Source organism: Leptidea sinapis, chromosome 4 (assembly GCF_905404315.1).
Source record: "Leptidea sinapis chromosome 4, ilLepSina1.1, whole genome shotgun sequence".
Taxonomy (NCBI): Eukaryota; Metazoa; Arthropoda; class Insecta; order Lepidoptera; family Pieridae; genus Leptidea; species Leptidea sinapis.
The window spans coordinates 13,571,269-13,593,906 of record NC_066268.1 but is presented as its reverse complement, the minus strand read 5'-3'; the positions used below and the strand labels follow the sequence as shown (position 1 = coordinate 13,593,906).

The 22,638-nt window shown below is 32.8% G+C and overlaps 1 protein-coding gene across 4 annotated transcripts in view; it reads left to right on the top strand.

Annotated features, from left to right (window-relative positions):
• LOC126979890 (pseudouridylate synthase RPUSD2) overlaps nucleotides 1-22,638 on the top strand; it is a 469,930-nt gene that overhangs the window by 304,251 nt on the left and 143,041 nt on the right. The window lies entirely within an intron of this gene.

The following is a 22,638-nucleotide window of genomic DNA, read 5'->3' as shown; positions in this document are numbered from 1 at the left end:
GCTGTTTTATTTATGAAGTAATAAACAGTTTTATATCCCACTCGATTTGTTTGAATCGTAGTAAAATGTTGCTTTCACCGGCGTTGTCCCATCGCCTTGTGTTTTAAAGCTTTTTCCATTTCCTCCATCCAGACTTTTAGGCCAACCTTGAAACGTTTAGCATAATATTTTCAACACTACTAACAACGTCACAACAAGGGTTATTTTTCCAATTTGAATAGCAGTATTTATTAAAATTTGTCATCCAATAAATACTATTATTCTGCTAGTATATAAATTATTTTGCTGTTATTCGCTTGAAGTACAATTGATATTTACTTAAGCTTTACTAAGATGAATAAAGCAATGGTGGTGAGCTACTGTTAAGACTGTTTCGGCAAAAGGCTGGATTAGATAAAGGCTCTTGTTAAGCGTGGTAGACTTGACGATACTATGGCTGCATAGTTACACTCCAGCTAAGAATAGAACCCTAGACATTTGGCAGATCACCAGTGCGATGGACCGACGTTCCACAAAACAATAGATGAGATGGAATTGGCTCCAACACGCGTCTAAATTATATTAAAATATTTTTATTTGACGTCGTGTATTGTGAAATTACTTGATGTAATAAAGGGTTCAACAAATTTAGATAACCAAATTAACGTTGTTATTGATAATATCTCAAATTTTACCACAGAGTGTTTTGTCTAGATTGCGAAATTTGTACAAGGTTACACATTTCGAATTTTATGAGTTACGCGTGTATTTCATATGCGGCTTAATAGAGAATGATACAAATATGTCTGACGTTAAAATGTTAATACAATATGTGACGCAGTGCCGTAAATATTCTCACGTGGAGACAAATTTGAACTTAACCTGGATATGATCAATGTCAATATAATCGATTATGTGACGTTGTTACGCAAGCGAGAACGTTCTCGTTCCTGTTCTGCCATTTCTACCGGAGGCAACCTTGAAAACTTTCACTTCATATGAAATGTAATGCCTTTACGGTTATGTTTTATGGGCTATTCTTGAGTAGTTTGACGTTCAAAAGCCAGTTGCCTAATCGTTTTATTGTATTCCATTGTACAACGAACAATATGATGTATATGGATGTTTTTTTATACGAGTTAGATGTTTGATTTTTTTTTTAAAGTTGAAAGTGGCATAGTACTAGATCTTTGTTTATAAATTAATAAGACGATTATTCAGCTCCTGTAATTGAAAGCAAAGTTAAGATTCAGAGCAATTTTACGCCACTATAATGATATAATTATTTTATGATTGTAACAACAATTTATTTTATATCCACGGAAAATCATGTCATCTAGTTAATTTAAAGTTTAAAAATAAGCATCTACACAATTGTCTGGTTTTGGTCAGAGAGTGTTGATCACTCAACGCGTTGTGACCCGTAAGGTTGATTATCCATTCATCTAATGTCACAAAATATAAAAAACAAACGCATAAGTATAATGAATTATCTTAGGTGCTGATTCAGCTTAGATTTGTTAGTCTACATGCAGAAAGCCCAATCGAACGGCTTAGAGTTAGGTCATAATATTATGTGTGCTCCACCTAAGTATTCGCCGACGCTGAACACCCTTTCAAAATACCGGGCTAATAGGCAACGTAAAACTCTACTTTAACAAATTCGAAACTTTAACTACACGAGACATCATCAGGATATTGACTCACTGAATACTGGAACGAGAAAACAAACAAATCATAGCGGAATAAACACTTAAGTTGATTGAAAACATTTAGATTTTAGATAAAAAGCTTCCCAGTGCGGTGTTTCCGGGACGATACGACATGGGTACCATCCAAAAAAGAGCGTGTACATACATGTTCCGTCATGACCGGCAACGCTCCTGTGACTCCTTTGGTGTTGCTAATTCAATAAAAAGTACGAATTTAGGAATACAGTAAGTACTCAAAAAGATATTTCTTATAAGAATTACTTAACAAAAATACATCAACGATAACCTTGAAAATGACTTGTTTATATGTGTCTAGCTGATACACGAGTCAAATAATAAAAAGTCGTTGATTAAAATTGTATTGGTAATCATTTAGTATTGGCATAACTACTGGTGTACTAAATGTTTCGGTGTAGTCCTTGTCGTATAAGAAACACATCGTTGCTAGAATAAAAGAAATAAGGTATGTGTTTATGTTATAACCTAAAATATAAAAATTAGTTAGAAAAATATAATATGAAAAGTAGTACTAAATAGGATAATAAATTATTTACCAAGTAAATACATTATAACAGTGTCAGAATAACAGCTATTAAAACTAACGGTATTTATATAGTTTGTAATAAAATTGAACTACGAAATTCAACTCTGATTTAAATTATAAGCAATAATGTTACGGCAGGCAAATATTACGCCGATTGTGTTGTAGCAAATCGTCGTCATAATATGAAGATATTTGTGGAGCTGTGTTAAATTATGAACTAATTACTTCCCCGTATGTTTCATTAAAACACGCATAAACATTACAGGAAAATAGAATTGCTGTCAACGTTTATATATTATCGTTTTATTATTAGAGTAATATCGGAGCATTAAAATTTTATGTACACTTTGCATACAAATTTAAATACATTTCAGCATTGCAATTAATGGATGCGGGCACGTAAACAGATTTGTAAATGAACGTTATGGATGAATATAAAATGAATTAAATAAGCCGGCACACTTGTAGTGACAATTCAGATTTAATTGTAACTTAATTTATTTGTTTACAGTAGACATAATTAAAATTTAAATGAAATCACAAAAGCACTAGTATTTTTATCCAAAACGGGGAATGATAGAGGAAATCTCAGGTGAAATAGTAAGTATATTTAAAAAATAAACTGTGTTTATTTATTCTTCTTTCAAGTCTTCATCTAAACAGTATCTCTAATATTTTGGGTTGAAGTCATACGCAAAGATATACGTAGTGAAAGATGAGGATGATTATAATATAGAGATTTGATCGCTATCGCTCGATTTTGAACAAATCTTTACTGGCTCAGCGTCTTTTTAGCAATATAATTGTAAAAATTGTTCGTATAGTGTTAAAAACAGGTCAAACAAACATTCAATCACAATTATATTATTATCAGTACGCCTCAGTCGAATCACGAATGTTTTATCATTTTCATTTGCGTTAATTCCCAAATTTAATTTCATACTTTGATTGTTATTTGCGAACCAATCATTATCCAAATTATTTAAAGCACATTCGAAATAATTTACTATAATATGAATTATGTAATTGTTGATAGGCAGCGGCCCAAGCTGTCCAGCCTTATCATTATTCTGCATTCAGCTTTGCAATGCGGTGGAGAATTTAGATTTCTACGTCATAACCCCGTATTGTTTGCGTTGGCCCGTTTGCTATTTAATAAAAGTAGCATTGAATGGCTGATCAGAAATAATATTTATGAATGGCGAATCTGGTAATAGACGTTCTCATTATCTTTCGTTACTTTTAGTTTAACTATATGTTATGTTTTATTTAAGATCCCGATTTTAAGTAGGTATAGTTCCACTTCTCGTTCCACTCGCTCGTTCCACTTTTGCCTCCCATTTTTCATATTCCTGTTTAAGTATTTTTCTGATGGTCTCTTTAGTTAGAACGACTTCCTTCCTCTATATTGAGTCTATTAAAGCATTTCTCACCAACCCTTTTTAACCAGTCCAATTTTTATTTTACGAAACTTGCGATATGCATAAATGAATCAGTTATTTGTTTGTGCCTCGATATTGTAAAAGCAAATTCGTGTTCCAAAATAAAGGACATGTTTTATGGAACAAATTCGTTCATTTTGGTTTATGTTCGCACCAAAACAAATCTTTATGTATCCTCAGAAAATTTAAAGCCTTCCTTTGAATTTCGGCAAGGCGAGCCTCTAAAATCGGGTTACATTCGTTATACGATACGTCTTCGTGGGTCGTAAAAGTCCCAAATGAATGTATCGTAATCTTCCACTCAACCATATTATTAGCCGACCAAATTTAATACAAGTCCTCGAAAATACATGTACGTAGCACCTGGTGCATTTTTATTTTGGCCGCCTAGTACTAGTTCTCTTTTTTTGTTGAGTGCGAGAATTTTTATGTATTTTCGTTGTCGGTTTGCGAAATGAATTCTGTATTTACGATAATTCTTTGTTATAGGTGATAACAGTTCGCCATTTCAGTAATATATAATATCTGCGTTACATTTATGTTAGTTTTTGGCTAACAATTAAGCAGTGAGGGGTGTTTGTTCTATCTCCGTTGTATTAATATTGATCGGATTTTTGTTCTGCTAAATAAGAGTCTTTTTTTTTCTTGTACTGAATGATTTTTATATAAAGGCTAACCCTTTATATAAAAATGAATGATATCATCCGGCGGTGAACTTATTTTGGTAACATATTTTTAGTACTCATTTTATGCCAGACTATCTGTGGGAATGTGCAGTAATAAAATTTTGCAGTAAAACTTCAATACGAGTGTTTTTTATGTTGTTTTTTAAAATGATTACTTCCACGCATCTTTGCTTTTTCGAACTATTCGAAATGTTTTTTCCGTATTTTTTTATATTTATGAAGACAAATAACGTTACAGATATCATATTACTCATTATTTAAATATTATATAAATATGGGGTGGTAATGTTGTCAAGTTACAAATTTATCCCTATTGATCACCACCGCCATCGACACTCTCTTGCTACTCCAGGGGAATTACGAGAGCGTTGCCGGCCTTTATATATGCGCCCTCTTGTACGTAGGTCACACTAAAAATTTTGCGTAACTTAAAAAAACAACATGTTATAACCAAAATATTATGTTTATTGCTTTTCTTCTCCTTTCATCTGTGAGCACCATTCCACGCAAGCCCGCTTCTGCTCCGCTGTCAGTTCATGAGGGATCCAACGACAACAAAGTTTCCGAACTTTCAATTCTTCGTGTAAAATTTTCTCAATTTGGCTCATACCAATCACCAGTAGTCCTCGAATTGTCTCATAGATAATCCATGGGTATTCTTCAATTAGTCGCTTAACAGTAGTCACATTATTTTCGTTGACGGCAGTTGAAGTGCAAAACTTTAAGTGTGTCCCATGAACATTAAATGCATTTTTCAATCGGGTTTGAATCCGCGATCCTTTGCTAAATAGACATATTCATATTGGCATTCAACTTTATGGAATGAGAATACTCTTGAAATACAGGAACCGTTGGAGGACTGCCTTTAAGACACTCGAAATGGAATTTTACAATATAGGAATATTCCTGTTAGACTTTTTGGATGTTGGATTTTAAACAGCACTGCAGATCTTAATCCAATGAAAATCTTATAAGCATTCTCCATTCGACCATCGATCGCATATTGAAATACTTATTCTAGATCGCGTTTTATTTAGTACGCCTCAATACTTTTATGATTCCGCGGTTGTTTTACGTTGCCACAAACTGTTCAGTTTTGTTTTCTACGTTATTGAGCTATAAACTTTTAGTAGGAATAAGTGTTGAAAATTATTATATTGCATTAAACTTTTTACTCGTTACATTTTGGTAATATGTGTAGCTCTCGATTTGCTTGTAAATATAATCTTCCTTGTAATAAATTATGTTAGGTATAAAAACTTGCATCGATTCGATAAACAAAATGAAGTCAGTAACGGATATTATCCAAATTAATTAAGTTTTATCTGAATCTCATTTGAATGGTTTATGTATCACTTATTTAGTTGATTCGATTGATTTATTGTTAGATCTAAATTTATTTCATTGGAACCGAGCCATCTCCATTCGTCAACTTAGTTTTTGTTTTGTATACAAAATACTTGCCTAACCTGATTTGCTTTGTGGTTATTATTTGAATTCGTTTAATAATTTATTATATTCTTTATATTGTTTACATGATATGCTGTATTAATTATTATTATCTATCTTCTATATAATTACGGAGGTATGTTTGTCTCTGAACTCCATTTATTTCTGCTACCGACCAAAGCAATTTAAATTTTGTATGTGAGTGGTTTCCTGGATTATTTTGTTTTACAGTTAAAGAAGAAACTTAGCTTTGACATTGAGTTCTAAGATATTCCGTCAATTTGTTACTTGAATAACATTATTTAATATTCGTCATAGATTTAGATCATAGATTATTCACAGAGCGTTACGTAGCCGAGCGTGTCAGCTAGTCTCAACAATACTCACAAACTACGTTTTCACCGTATTTTCTTGATGAAATAATAAGATAAATACGAACAAAAATTCGGAAAGCTGTTCAGTGGCAGTGGTATATTTGTGTTGGAAGTGTTGTCAGCCGTCGGAGAGACCTTGAAGAAACCAGTTTCTACGATGTGGTTCAAGATTCAATGTTGTGTAAGCGAATCTGTAAACTTGTGAACGGCGTCGCGATTTACGAAGGTTTAGACAGAGTACCAACAGCGTTTTTGATGAAATGATTTGGATATATGATAGAGTATATATGGCTATACCTGTGACAACTGTAGATTGTATTTAAAAAGGCTCGGATTTTTTATTCGGATTTTACCAGTACTTTTATGTCTTAATTCTTAGCTTTACTGATGAACCCATATTACCCTATGATTAGCGATCCTAGCCACTCAGCTCAGAGTTTATATGGATGTTGGTTTCTGAACCATGGATGTTTAAATATATTTTTGTATGTTTAAACATGTGTATTGTTTGAAATATATCGTTGTATGCCAAAAAAACGTTTAAAGTGATTAAATCAATTGATAAAATTAATTTAATAGAAATAATTTAATTGGCTTCATTTTGTAGAATACAAATATAATAATATAAAGAATGAATTTTGGTATAATAGAAATTTGTCACACTATTCGTTTAATTTTTATGCTGAATACAATTTAGTACGATCTTATGCTGTAGAAACAATTGAAAACATAATATTAAATATATATTATTTGTAATGATACGCTCCATCTGTAAACATTTATAAGACACGGGAGTGTGTTTCAAGAAGCCTTGAATGAATTGACAAGTGTTCATCACCTTTAAATAATATGTCGTCACTTGAGGGACTGTTAATGAGAGTGCAACAGTGGTTTGCTTTTACTTACAAATTTGCAAATACTGAGTTATTGAGGAACTTTTTCAACAAGCACGTTTTAGCGCTCAGAAACCTGGGTTTTGGGCACTGGACTGTGATCAGTAGGGAGTAACATTTACTATCACTTGAACGTCTTGCTCAACTCTCAACAAAATATTCACGAAAACTACTTTTCTTATATTATTATATCTTGGACCCTAAACCAACAAATTTGTTACCGTAAGCTCTATTAAATTCTTTAGTTATTGCACTTACAGGCAACAACCATATTATAAACTATTTTTAGGAGGTTCTCAATACGTCGGTATTTCTTATGTTTGTTACCTCAGAACTTTCGACTGGGTGATTAAAAAAAGTGGCAACTTGGTTCAGTTTTCTTATTAGATTGTATAAAAATACGCATTTAATTAATAATAGTATTTTTGAAGTCGGTTGTTTTTTTGGTAAAATTTATTTAAATTTTGCAACGAAAAAAAACCACATTGAAATAGTCCAATATTTTTTAGTATAATAAAATTCATGATCGCGAGTGCATATATACGTCGATATCGGGAAACCATTATATCGTTATAAATCTTTCTATCATTGAGGTAATGTTGTGTGAACACTTATTGCTGTTGGTTTGTTGGGAGAGCCCGCTTGACTGAAGTTCCATCGATCTTGTGCCGATAATGTATGGCCATACGTATAAGGCCATTGGCTACCAGTTCTTCGCTATTATAAATGAATGTAATACACTTTTTATTACTCGAAGAGTGAGAATTTTATCTGTGCATTGTGTGTTAATAAGCTGATTGCATACATATTATATTTAGTAAGGGAATGCGATGAGAGGATGTTTTCAGGAAAATATTTTTTTATGTCACTTAAAATTAAGTAGTTTCGCTATATATTATCTATAAATTGCCAGCGATTACCGGCATCCAGTGCCTTTGCACAGGATGCCGGCTAGATAATGGGTACCACAACGGCGCCTTTTTCTGCCGTGAAGCAGTTATGTGTAAGCATTATTGTGTTTTGATCTGAAGGGCGCCGGTTTTCGGTATTCTAAATAACATTGATTTTCGTAAAAAAATTTGCTTAAATTGAGTCATATTTACACTTAAATCTTATCTTAATGTTATGAGTTATCTGAAAATTTAAATCCTTTTAAAAAGTATTTTATAATATTGTAACGAGCAATTCTAGTATATTTCAAAATATATCTTGGAGTATGTCAGAAATGGCTGCAACAAACCGTATCAAATTTCTCATTTGTAATTTCTCTTCGAAAAAAGCGCAACAAAGCAAAGAAAAATATTTTTCATCTTTTCACTCGCATTGTTGTTTTTGGATGTCAAAATTGTTTGTACTATTTTAAAAGTTTAGTTTTAGTTCGTCGTGATACTGTATTATTAGAGATAGTAATCAAATACGTTGCTTTAAGTTTAGTTTCGTTGTTTTAAAGTATTTTGGCGTTTAGTATAATCTGAGGCAATGCAGCCGATATTTTATACCATTTTTATGTAACAAGAGAGGGCTATTCCCGTTATATATAATCTAAAGAATCATTAAGAGAAAAAATTATAGAAATTGTTGCCTCTGAATATGTTTGATCGCAATTTTGAAGCCCGCTGATTTGCTTGCATCCATTCCTATCGGCATATCTTTTCGAATGCGTGGTAAGGTTTCGTTCAATAAGTGATTTTTTTATGGAAAAGCAGGACAAAAGAGCGTTCGGGTCGGATCATCTGATGTTAAGTGATTACCGCCGCCCACATTCTCTTTTGACACCAGAGGTATCATAGGAGCGTTGCCGGCCATCTTAAAATCCTAGTTTGCTGAGTTTGATCACAGTCAAGATACCAGTTTTTTTAATCTGAATGTGTAATACTCGTGGTACTCAAATAAAATACAAATATAGAACCTTATATGTACGAGCTTGTTATAGATGCGTCGGTGACCATGGCCGTTAATTCTCATTGCGAAGGTCTCGGTTCGGTCCTCGCCACGTGCTCATGTGATTTTTGATTTTTAATTCATATACAATACTCCGTATGGCCGGTCACAAGATCAGGATCTTTGTGGTTGTCCATTGTTGTGAGCATTTAACTCGACAGCGAGTAAAACCAAGACTTACAAACCCACGGTATTATAATCAGCAAGAAACGTTACTATCGTAAAAGTAGGAACAATTCACAATTAAAACAGCAATTACGACTACGTAATACGAACATGGTGTTCCCGGCATACGCGTGCGACACCACCGCCTCGCTCGACAGTTCTTCCCTGACTTACTGCTCGGTGCTCGCCCGGCGCCCGCTCTCGCCCGCACTCGCAGCGCACGCTGATTACATCCCAAAATATACACTTGAAACTAAACATCATGATGACACCTATATACATTTGCGAGGACTTAGAAAGCGCGGTTGGCTAATAACTTGAAGATTGAAAAAAGCCAACGACGTAGAACGTTTAAAGTTAATAATAAATAAAAAGCTTGTTTATATAAAAACGAACTGTATAGGAATTAAAGCAATTTAAAAATTGTTACCAAGATGAATGTACATTCAATCTATATGCGAGACGACAACTTCATAAGTCGGCGCCTTATACAGCTTCTCAACGATTGAACTTAATTATATTTTTTTTTTCATTTCAGGTAAGTTGCAGTGAGTGCTCTCTAAGGAAGCACGAGGGCAGTACACTTTATAAAGACCTGCATTTTACGAGGCTTTCATTATTTCTTTTCACTCTTTGAGCACCATTGTGGGTTTGCTGTAAGTGAATCATTTATATCCCTTACTGGAATATTTTATTTCGCGCTCTCGGGTGAATGTTGAGATTGCAATGTATAAATTACATCGTTATGGTAACGAAATAAACATTTTTTGTTTGATATTTTCAATATACCTACTCTAAATTGTTTTATATGAAATGACATGAAAATAAGAAGGTGAGTTATGAAAAAAATAACAATAATTAATACATTTAGTTCTTATTACGATACAATGTAATAAGAATATTATTATTGTTAATATTATTAATATTGTTATTGCTGTTTAATCTGATTCCTGCCGCCGAATTCTACCTTCGCACGACACGCCACAAGTTAGGATATCATCCTCACCATCTGGATGTGTGGCGGTCCTCCACAGTGCGTTTTTCAAGGAGCTTTCTTCCACGTACTACAAAGCTGTGGAATGAGCTTCCTTGTGCGGTGTTTCCAGGACGATACGACATGGGTACCTTCAAAAAAATCGCGTACACCTTCCTTAAGGAAGGCCTTTAAAGGCCGGCAACGCTCCTGTGATTCCTCTGGTGTTGCAAGAGAATGTGGGCGGCGGTGATCACTTAACACCAGGTGACCCGTACGCTCGTTTGCCTTATTCTATAAAAAATGTCTTAGAACACTTAACTATATAAATTTAGATTAATACAAACAAATATTTTACGTTTGAACTATAATATTTATTCCACAAAGGCAAAGTTTAATAACTGCTTCAATTATTTAAAGGATAATACTATCCAATCTCAGTTACTAGCTTGTATCAGAGTAATTAACCGCTAGGAAACTCCGATTTTCAATGCCGCTTAACAAACTAATATATTATGATAAACACTGATATAATAACGTGAAACATAAGATAGGATAAATACACCATTCACCACACCACATATTTTTAATATACATGAAACGTAAACTTTAACATTCAGCTCATGACCATGTAATGAGCATGTAATGGTCATGAGCTGAGCAGATCTATGATTGAACCTTAAATTCTGTGCATTACAATTATTGGGTACTAGCTGACCCGGCAAACGTTGTTTTGCCATATAAATTGTATTGATCTTTTCCTTGCTAGTTGATAAGAGATGGCGCTAGTTGTATTCATTAGTAACAATCACACTTCTTTTATATTTTGTATAATTCACACTATAGTTTTATAAATTATAGCCTATTTGTTATTCTGGTGTGTAAGCTATATTATTTGTAAAGTTTCATCAAAATCTATTCAGTAGGTTTTGCGTTAAAGAAGTTCAAACATACATCCAGACATACAAACTTTCCCATTTATAATATTAGTAGGATTATACTCAAACCAAAATTTTGATTTCTTAATTCAATCGATCAGATAACAAAAAAGTTTTCAAAAAAAAAAATTTGAATATTTCTAATTAGACAGTGATATCCATAATAAGTTAGTTTTGCTTAGTTTTTAGCACTATACAAATTTTTGTTATACTAGATAGGCTCAAAAGACCCTTACTCTAAGATCGGTTGTTAAAGTAAGCAAAAAAATACTTGCACCATTTGACAATGTTTAGATGACATCATCTTAACCTTTCTTAACCATATCTTTTACCTGCGAAGATTCGCAGGTTAAAGATATTGTTATTGTTAAATAGCTAAATAGCGACCCGTCAAAAGTTTCAAATAAATAATATTATAAACTATGCCAAGAAATACGATGGTGCAACACATTCCGCAGTCCTATGTTAAAGTCAGCGTTTCTGTTAACATTAAATTTGACTTATACCTTAACTATACCAGCTATGACGCAACCCAGCCTGAGAGTTTTAATGCCTGTTACATTGTATTTTTTTGTTTGAATACAATTTTATTTTTAGTGTACATCGTTATTGTTCTCTTACTTCAGAGTAAAATAATAACAAATTGAGTCAAATACCCATTTATACTCGCCACTTTGAGATATAAGATGCATCCTTTGCACAGAAGCCTTCCACGGCTAGGTGAGTACCAGTGTTGCACCTGCGTTAATATTAATAGCTGTGGCAAACTCCAACAGGATTATACTAATTATTAATATTGATATACTGTGTATATTTTTACATCAGCTAACTACAGTCCATCGTCGTTATTTATGTTGCTTGTATAGTTAAAGCTACATACTGCATTAATCTTATGTTAGTTAATAAACAAGTGAATCTTCTACACTTATTACACGCTTTTTATTAGCTTCACCTGTATGTGTGTTTGTTTGTAACCGACTCGTTTTGACCCACTTTAAACGGCCAGATTTCGTTCGAACTTCGTAGATTTATCGAGGAATGATGACAATACATTAATTTGATGAAATTATTCCAATTTTTTATTTGAAAAATAAGATTTTTGTTAATTTATGTAAATTTTCATGTACCGTCATTAAGGATTATAAACATTACTGTGTTTCGGTCTGAAGGGCATCGTAGTTAGTGAAATTACTGGGCAAATGAGACTTGGTAACTTATGTCTTAAGGTGACGAGCGTCGTTGTAGTGCCGCTCAGAATCTTTGGTTTTTTCAATAATCCTGAGAGGCAATGCATTGTTATGGGCAGTACGTATCAATTACCATCAGCTGCTTGTCTCGTCTCTTATTTAAAAAAATGTGAGATTCTAGAAGAGGTAAATAAGTCATAAGGCAAAGCCTCGTCGTTAAGCGTAGAAATTGTTTTCTATCTTCGATAATACGAGGAATTCATGAAAGATCCATTACATTAATTTACGGCCAGATACAGAGTTATTTCAATTAATCCCTAAATGGTCACAAACGAATACTATTAATTACAAAATCGATTTACTATCAATCGTTAGGCCGGAATCCAATTTAGTGGCAGTCTTATGTAATTATCAACCTAATGACTATGATAAATTGTGAAGGCCTTACCACTTGTTGCCCGGCCTGTCCTGCTTGCCGTAATCCTTTATGATGAAAGAGTAAATAAGCCGACAGAGTAAAATAATTGTTAAAGTCGTGTTTCTGTTTAGGTTCACAATCTTTACTTAACTCAAAAATAATTACAACCACCTACTGAGATAGTTCTATTCTAGAAAGAGAAAAAAACATATTTGCTAATTATAAAAACAAAAGTGCATCTACTGCTCATGTGTCTACAAGTACCTCCATATATATCTTTTTTTTATTTACTAAAACAATAGAATTTTATGTGTGTTTAAGAATAATCCTTTCATATGTAGCAATTTTTTAAAACATTTTAATGACTTAGTTTCTTTTATATCTTTAGGCAATTTATATATATATCTGCGCACCCTCAAACGTTATATTCTTTCTCGAATAGTTTGTTCTTGTCTGGGTGTTCAACCATTATGATTTACTTGACGAGTGAAAATTTGGTACATTTATCTTTTTTAACGGTCTTTAAAAATGTGTACGCCTCACGATCGCCTACTTTGCTACATTTTACTAGCCACATGGACAAATTCTTTCTAAGAATTTATATATCTATTCTAACTATTCAAGACAATAGCTATAGTATCGCTCATTGATTAATTAACAATATGTTTCATATTCATTTCGCATGCAACACTCAAATTCTGTCTATATCAGGCTCAAACTTACTACCAGTGGAAGGCTCCTTTGCGCAGGATACCGGCTTAGATTATGGGAACCACAATGGCGCCTATTTCTGCCCTGAAGAAGCTCGTCTTGTCCCTTATTGTTATAAAAAAAACACTTTCAACTCAAAATAATTATTTTAAGAGCTAATTATTTTCGAAATCATAAGCATCAACGAATAAATTTAATCGGCAATGCGACCTGGAACACGTGCTGTATTCCTCAGAGATTCACATCACGGTGAGCCGGTGCAAACTGGTTCAACTATTCACGCAGCGTACGTCCACATTGAACGCACACATTCATGTCATGTTTGTTTAGCTGTGCACCGCGTAAGGCTACTGTCCATTGAAGCGGAGAAGAGAGGAGAAGAGGGTATCTGTGCAATTTATGACCTTAATTGCATAAAATACATTCTTCGTTCCGCTTGGCTCACGTGAAATGGATATACCTAGATGTCGAGTTGTGAAGTGCAAGCTATTGATTTGATTCCGGCAATTTAAGTCTTATTGATTTTGGTAGGTCGCCACGTTTTCTGAAGCGATCCCAGCATTGTAGCGGAGAGAAGAGAAGAGGCATAAAATTTTTATTTCACTTTCCCTAGCTTCATTTGATTTGGATGTAAATACCAAGCTTGGGAGCAGTCCGCTACACAGCTATTGATTTAGTTCCTTCAATTTGTATCTGGTTTTTTTTTCAAAGTGAATCTTCTTTATGTATGAGAGACATTTTATAACAAATCGTCACAATTTTCGGTTACGCGCCATGTTGTTTTTGTTTTAAGTGCCACTGTACTAACTGACAACCGAAAACTCTGCCATTTAAAGTTATTAAATACTTTTTCTAGACCTTTCTCCGCTCCTCTTTCTCCACGCAGCCTGTCCTCTGTACGATATTTACTCCCATGCCCTATTGAAGAGTATATAATTGTGCAAATAAATCAAATACCGGTTTCTCAGTTCAAGTTAATGACCCATCGAGGAACATGCCACGATATTGACGGCGTGTTTAGTAATTAATTCCAGTCATGCAAGTTTTAAATCATGTAACGATATATCAAGCTATAAGGATACACAGTTGATCTTGAAATGACACACATCCGAATAGGATTAATTCTCTATAGCGCTAGAAAGATATTAAAAATTAAATACACATTTTATATATTAAGGTTATCTGGGAGTAAATAACAGAAAATTTATTGAATTAGGCTTTATTTTGCGAAAATCCATAATTATCAAATTTTTTTGAGTTATCAAGATAACTGTGTAAATTACGCTTATATTCGTCTTCAATCAATTCGACACGTATTTCGCCTCTACACGAGGCATTCTCAGGAGATGTTGACTGGCCAATTTCTGGCACGAGACTCAAGGAGTTGATTGAAGACGAATATAAGCGGAATCGACACTTAAGATAAATCAAAAAATTTGGATAGTGAATAATGGCTTTATCCTCGATGATGCTATGATCCTATTCTTTAATGCCTTACTTTGATGTTACAAATCATTAATTAGCTCATAAAATAAATCAATGACTGTGACAGCTGATTCGTTACTAATTAATTAATTAAAAATGAATAGGCTTACTTATTATCTTTTCTTAAATTTATATCTCATTAATATTAGTATTATTATTACAACTCATGATTCAACTGGATCCGTTTAGTGTTACTCTCGTCACTCGTCAAGTTCTATAAACATAGAAATTTTTAATATTACTACAATATTGTAATGAGTTTGACACATTTTAAATAGCACAATATCGGAAAATTAAATATTATTATTTCGTTTGTTTAATACAAGTTTAAATTTCATATTTTCACACTTTTAAAATGAATGAATAAAACAATTGTAATATCTTGTTTGTATTATTATACTAAATATTCATTTGTATAAATATAAAAATATGAAAAATTCAAATTAATAATCACGTAATGTAAACGCGTTAATATATTCATAATTATAAACTACAAAGCCCAAAATTATAACCACTTTAATATAGTTATTTTTTATATTTAATATATTATTTTTTATTGCATCGGTATAACACCAACTCTTAACAATTTATGTAATTAGGTGGAAAGCCTTGAACACATCGCGAAAATGTTACTAGATATAAATTAATTCATACTAATTATATTCTTTTGTTAACGCATTAATTAGGTATTTTTATTTCTTCATTACGGAAATAATTTCAATTGTCTGGGAAGCCTTTGAGGCATTTTTCAGATTTAAGTATTCTAAAACAACATACCGTCGCGTTCACGCGGAAGAGACTATCATAAGTGCAAGAATAAGGAATTAACTGCAGCTGTGACTAAAAATTGTGAATAATTTTTTTTTTAAAGTCAGTGTGTCAGTGGTAAATTTGTAAACATTTGGTTGAAAATCAAGGAGAAAAAAGTCGCAAAAGTCGGAAAACGTCCACTGCTGGACAAAGACGGGCGCCTTTCCTCAAAGATGTCCATTACGAAATCTTGGAGACGAACTGACATGGTGGCGTTTCCATAAAAACTCTTAAACGCTCTCTTCTCTTATGTGTAAACAATTTTGATCCAGGGCTAAAAATCAAAAAGAAAAAATCAAAAACATTTGCATGGAAAATTGACCCCTAAAGTTTCCTCCTGCTGTCTCATTTGTTTATTATTTATAGTACTTTTTATGTACATACCCTCAAAATATTAATGTAGCTAGATCCCAATAAAAATAATTACAATTTAGAATACATATTCTCGAACCTAAACATAATCATTATGGGGTTTGTAACCCAAGGTAGCTTTGCGCTCTTTTTAATCATAATCAAGTCCCAAGCTGTCCGATCGTTTAGATATTCAGATGTGGAGTATCATCAACAACTACTTATACTATATTATTATTTATTCACAACATTGAAATAGTATTGAATTTTTCCAAAATAACACCTTATTCAATAAATTTTCTGGCAGTTGTGCTATTTTTTATGCTAGTTAGTAATTACACTGAAAATTTATGTCCAATATCTTTCAATAATGTTATTAAATTATAAAGCACCACACTCGACACTTCGATATATAATGGAGCGGTTAGGCTGGCGCCACACCCGTCCGATTCGTCGCTCGCTCGACGATATTATCTTTGTGTAGTCACTCAGCTGTGAATTGTCATGCTAGAAGCCGTGGAGATGCCTATCATCTATACATATAAAAATGAATTGCTGTTCGTTAGTCTCACTAAAACTCGAGAACGGCTAGACCGATTTGGCTAATTTTGGTCTTAAATTAATTGTGGAAGTTCAGACAAGGAATAATAATAAATTTGAAAATGCTCAGAATTAAACAAAAACAACGATTTTGATTTTCCTTTGATGTGCCCCCGCCGTTCAGAAATCAAATTGAAAGAATAGTTAAAAATGAATACCTTATTAGAATTTTTGTTTCTCAGGAGGTAAAAAACGAACTTTATTCTAGCTTATACTTAGTAGATTAACTACAGCTGTTAACTATGATGGCAATACAACGTTTGCTGGGTCAGCTAGTCTTCTATATAGTTCATTAGTACAAGCAGAAAAATATTTCTCGATTGAGCTAAGACACTTAAACCTTTTGTTACTTATAATGTGTAATTTTAAAATTAGATAATACAGTTGTGTTTTTATTAAATTGTGTCATTAAACGTTATGACTCGTATAATACAATATTTATATAAAATAATAATGTGACACACTTTAACACAAGTTTACTTGCCCCAAACTAGGCATAGTTTGTACTGTGCGTTGCAAGACAACGATATATTTCAAATCAAATCAAAATCACTTTATCCATGTAGGTCAAGGAAATGACACTTATGAATGTCCAAAGTTCTATTTTCTTTTTATTCTACCACTTTCGAAAAGCTTGAGCTTTAATGAGAACTGGCATGAAAATCATTGTCACTCTTTTAAATCAACATTATCAACTGTTAAGTAGATCCTGTAGATCAAGCTACAACCAGAGAGTTGAAAGGCTTATGGACTGTACGTCACTCGAACGGTAAGCTCAGTGGAAGAGCGTTCGCACGGAACGCGAGAGATCGCGTGTTCGAGTCCCGCATCGTTCATAAATTTTGTTTTCAAATGTAATTCGTGTCAATGAAATGTATTTAAATGGGATAATTCACTCTAGTATTTATAAAATCAACACTCTCGTAATTTTATGAGTATGGGACGTCTTAATAAACTTCAGTTTAAACTGATATGTTTACGAGCTTATAGATGCCATAATATTTTGTTTATATGATCGAAGTTCTCCAGATGTGTTATATTAATTTTATGCGTACTTAGTCCCGAATATTAATGTTTGTAATTAATAATACATTATGAAGAAAACGCTATCCAAAAAACTAGTTATAAAAAATTATATAAGTGAATTTTAAGCGAACAGGTATTAGTTGTGCTAAAAATGCTTTCGTTGTAAAAAGATAAACTTGGTATAAAGTTATACCTGAGAATAAACCAAGAATATGCAAAATGTTTACAAATAGATATTATGTTTATGATTGGTTTATTCGGACGTATAACGTTTCTCGCGTTTATTTGCTAGGCTGCTTGACATTTGGAAAACTTCAGAATTATCATTGTATTGACAGTATTGTCAACAATTTGTATATTCTTTATTTATTCTCAGGTATAACTTTATACCAAGTTTATTTGTAAGGCCGTTTGGGCTTATGTATCTTTATCATCACATTATAAATTGTAAAGATTACGAAATAATTTGCCTTTCAGACTAACAACCAACTATCTATGACCCCCATGAATTATCCATTAGATTTACTTGCGATATACGCAATTAAAAATCACTTGAAATATGCTTTAATTTTGATTAGTTTCAAGGTTTCGAGTAACATAATTTTTACATTCGCCTATTACCAATAGTTAGGCCAGTAACACATGGTCATTTTGATTTATTTGTATTGTAATCATGGCTTCTAAATTGATAGCATATTAATGCTTTTTAAATTTTATATCTGTTATTTTTTTAGTTCATGTCTGTTACTTTTTTATTTCTATCAATTATTGTATAAACTGTACACAATTATTCTATTCCTATACATACTGCATGTGATACTAGATAATCCTGTTACGAGAAACTCTGTTTCATCTTTTTAAAATTAAAGTTATTATTATTTTTATATTACCTAATAAATACTCGCATAATACGTTAAATTATTTACGGTGTGTGGATTGATGTATCTTCTGTTTGTAATCACTAACTCTTATGTTTTTACTTATTAATTTAAATTTACTTCTTTTGTCTTACTCTTGTAAGGTATTGAGTATTTTACGTTTGAGTAATATTATTGCATCACTTTACATAATATGTTGTATTTGAAATGATTTGTAAAACAATCAAGCTGCAAATGTTCATTTATAAGAGTAGCAATGAGTTTCTTGCCACTTCTTCTCATCAAAGCTAACGGAGGCGTGTTAAATGTAAAAAGAAAAAACTTTTGGCATTCATAAGTGTCCTTGACTGACGTTAATAAATTGATTCTGATTGATTTGATTCATTGTATATATTTTGAATCAAATTAATTACGTATGAACGAAACAGAGATAATATCTTAATAAATGGTTTAAGCATTTATTTAAATTTTAGCTTAGGGCGTTACATACACAAAAGCATACCGTCCTATCTAAAACTATACAATTGTCATTGAAAAACCAACTAATTTTGAGATACATAAATACTGGTTTATTATATATAATATCGTGTATTTAATTATCATATCACTTACATAAATAGAACCTGTTTTTGGTAACGTTATTGTCAGTCTCTGAAGGCAAACAATATGCCATTTATCCGATGAATCATTATAATGTTTATTTTAAAAAAAAGTCTATATAATATAAAAAAAATTAGTCAACTAGTTTGTTCGTTGTTGTAAATATAGCTCTAAGAGACCCCGCAAACTGCAGACTTTCGATCGGCCGATAGTTTGGTTGAGTTCGGCTGTTAAGTGCTCACACTGTCCCGACTAAAAAGTTGGGTCTGTGATGAGTGCGCACACTAGACAACTATCGGCCGACAGTTTTAGAGACGACTCGCTATTAGTTTTAAATCGGCTATTGATGAGTCTGGCCGACTAAACAATCGGTGGTGTGCGCGCCTAGAAGAGCGCTGTACTGATTTAACAGTCGGCCGATAGTTTTCTGACGGTTCAGTTTGAAGGCAATCGTGTAGCCCATCAAACTTTTTTCTCGGCCAATACCGAATCGTTATAATGTGCGCACACTCATACATCTTCATACTGATTAAGAAACCAACCAAACTATCGGCCGATCAAAAGTCTGCAGTTTGCGGGGTCTCTAAGACCTTCAGAACACACACACGTTCAATCCAACTCAAAATGGCCCGCAATCATACTTAAAGTCTGTTAAAACGATAAAAATTGATGCTTTAAAAGTTGATAACCGTTTAAGTTTTTATAAAGTGAGGATAATGATAAACGGAGACGTGTGAATATACTTCAATGTAATGGATTTCAATGAGCGCTTGTGATTAAGTGTTTTGAATGAAACAGCTTTTCGCTTCGGCGTGTGGTTTTTTACATAATAATGCTTTGAGGCATTGCGTTATATTATTGGGAAAAATTAAGCAATCACCGTATAAATTATATAGTTAAACTAGCTGATCCAGCAAACGTTGTATTGCCGATATTAAAATCGCGATACAAAAGTAACTGTTGATCGTAGATGGGTGAAAATTTGAAGTTGTATGTATTTTTAATGCTGACTCATAATCAAACAAATTTAAAAAAATATGTAAAAAAAATTAAAAAAAAAATCATGTGGACCAGCCTTAACATTTAGGGGGATGAAAAATAGATGTTGTCCGATTCTCAGACCCTCTCACCCAATATGCACTCAAAATTTCATGAGAATCGGTCAAGCCGTTTCGGAGGAGTTGAAAGTTTAACACCATGACACGAGAATTTTATACACTAGATAATAATGTATTAAGTTATATATTTAAAACGCTCGTATATATACTTATGTCAGTTTTACAATAACCGTGTTATTATTGTTTTATAATCAACAAGAGGTTCTAGAAGGTGAAGAGAATAGTGACTTAACTAAGATAAATATAGTGAGGTCACTATATTTATCTTAGTTAAGACCAAACCAGGTGGTTTGGTCGTGTATAGAGGATGGATTTCAAAGAAATCCCCTTTTGGAGCAAATATGTATATAATCAATGCTAGCATTAAAAAGATACGGGTTCCACTCCGGGAGTGCCGCCAGAAGTGAAAACTTGAACATCGACGTTTTGCATTTTTGAATATTTTGCAGTGGTTAAGGAATAATTTCGCACGAATTGCTTTATTTATCAGTATAAAAGTACTCCCCAGTACATTAGCAACATGCTGATGCATGTTGATCTAAAACTGAACACTGTGAAAGAGGAAATCACCAGCAACAGCCTTAAGTACCAGCTGCGACTATCATCCCATATAAATAATTTGGCTTCCCAATTGGAGGGCACTGGTAGTGTCATATACAACAGACTGAAAAGACACAGTATTCCTAACCTTGCTGATAGATTCACCATAGGATAGTCAGCAAAACATGTAGAATAGTTCGATGGAGCTGACTATAAAAATTGAAGTAGGTACATGACAAAAATTAACCACCAAAGAGACAATAAATTGGCTTATTGTGCTAGGCACAGATCGCCAAGATGGCAGAAAAAACCAGAGAAGAAAAAAAAATACGATATTCATTTATTGCGCTGTCGTACACAAAAATCCATAATTTAAACTATTGTTTTACGAATTTTCGATCAGGTCACGTGTCCTAACACGAGCTTAACATTTTATACCCATCCCAAGAAATGTGCTCAACGCCGATAAAGAGGTTTTCACTTCAAAAATCTTTGGTAAAGGTGGATATTTGAAGCGTGAGTCTAACGATTAGAAATTAAGATTAGAAAGAAGGACCAGCTGTAACATACATGATATATATACATAATATCTCATTGTATTATTATTTAAATGAATACATTTATATTGCCTTGTGTCTGACGACTTTAAACTGTCGCACAGAGTATTGTGATTTATATTTACAAATCAGTGAAAAACCTTTACGTTTGCGGTTTTAAATTAATGCCATTTCCAATTGACATTAAATTTCTGTTTTCAAATTTGCCATATCTCTGATATAACTGCGTGATATTCCAACGTCATTTCGATAAATCCTCGGCTGCATATTGTCGTTCAAATATTGTTTTATTTGCGATGGGATTAATTTCACATTGTTCTCTGAAATGGCTCCCGATATCATGGCATCGGTCTTCTGGCATTGTTCTGAAGCCGTAGAAAACTTAAGATGTATCTTTAAAAAATAAAATCAAGTATTTTGTTTTAATATTTCTGTTACCATGACTTAAACCCATATCATTGAGGATTATTGTTAAAGTTATAAATTTCAAAGGTTAAATTTTTCATTTTTATGCTATTTAAATATACTATTGATTTATATGTAGCTGAAATGTTATACTATTTCTATTTTAAGAATTATAAAGAATTAGATAGATTCCATTTACAAAAGTAAGTTTTTTTGCCATCATGCTTACGGCGAGACGTGGATAAGGTACGCTGATTTTATGAAACTCAGTGAAAAGCCACTCGGATTATGGAAGCGGAAGACAATGAAGGAATGACACTAACATAAGTATTGAAACAAACCTTTAGGGCTTTGATATGGGGAGAAGTCATCATCAAGAAATCATATCATAATAAAATTGCTTAGGCTCTTATACTTCTAATACTTAGTTGGCCTGCGCAGAAACAATCAGAACTATGCACTATTACCTTGTAGATATATAACCTGCTATACTCCGGAAGCGTTAAATTAGTGTTCAATATTCATAGGGGTCAACCGATGGTTGTTTGTGATCACCAAGGCTTATACTTCTTTGGTAACACCAGAGCAATTTCAAGAGAATCTGCGACCTTATTGTATGAATATGTACGATTGTGTTGAAATAACGTACATAATATTATTATTAATTCGAAAGCCGAATAACGAAAACTGAGACGTGGCCGGTGAGGATTAGGAGACAGAGATTCTATCTATTACACCACCGAAGCTCATTATATAATATATAAAAAATCGAATATCATCATAAAATTGAATATGAAGTTGTAATAAATTAATCTTAATTTCGAAGAGTCTGCAATGTTTTTGCGAATCACTATGC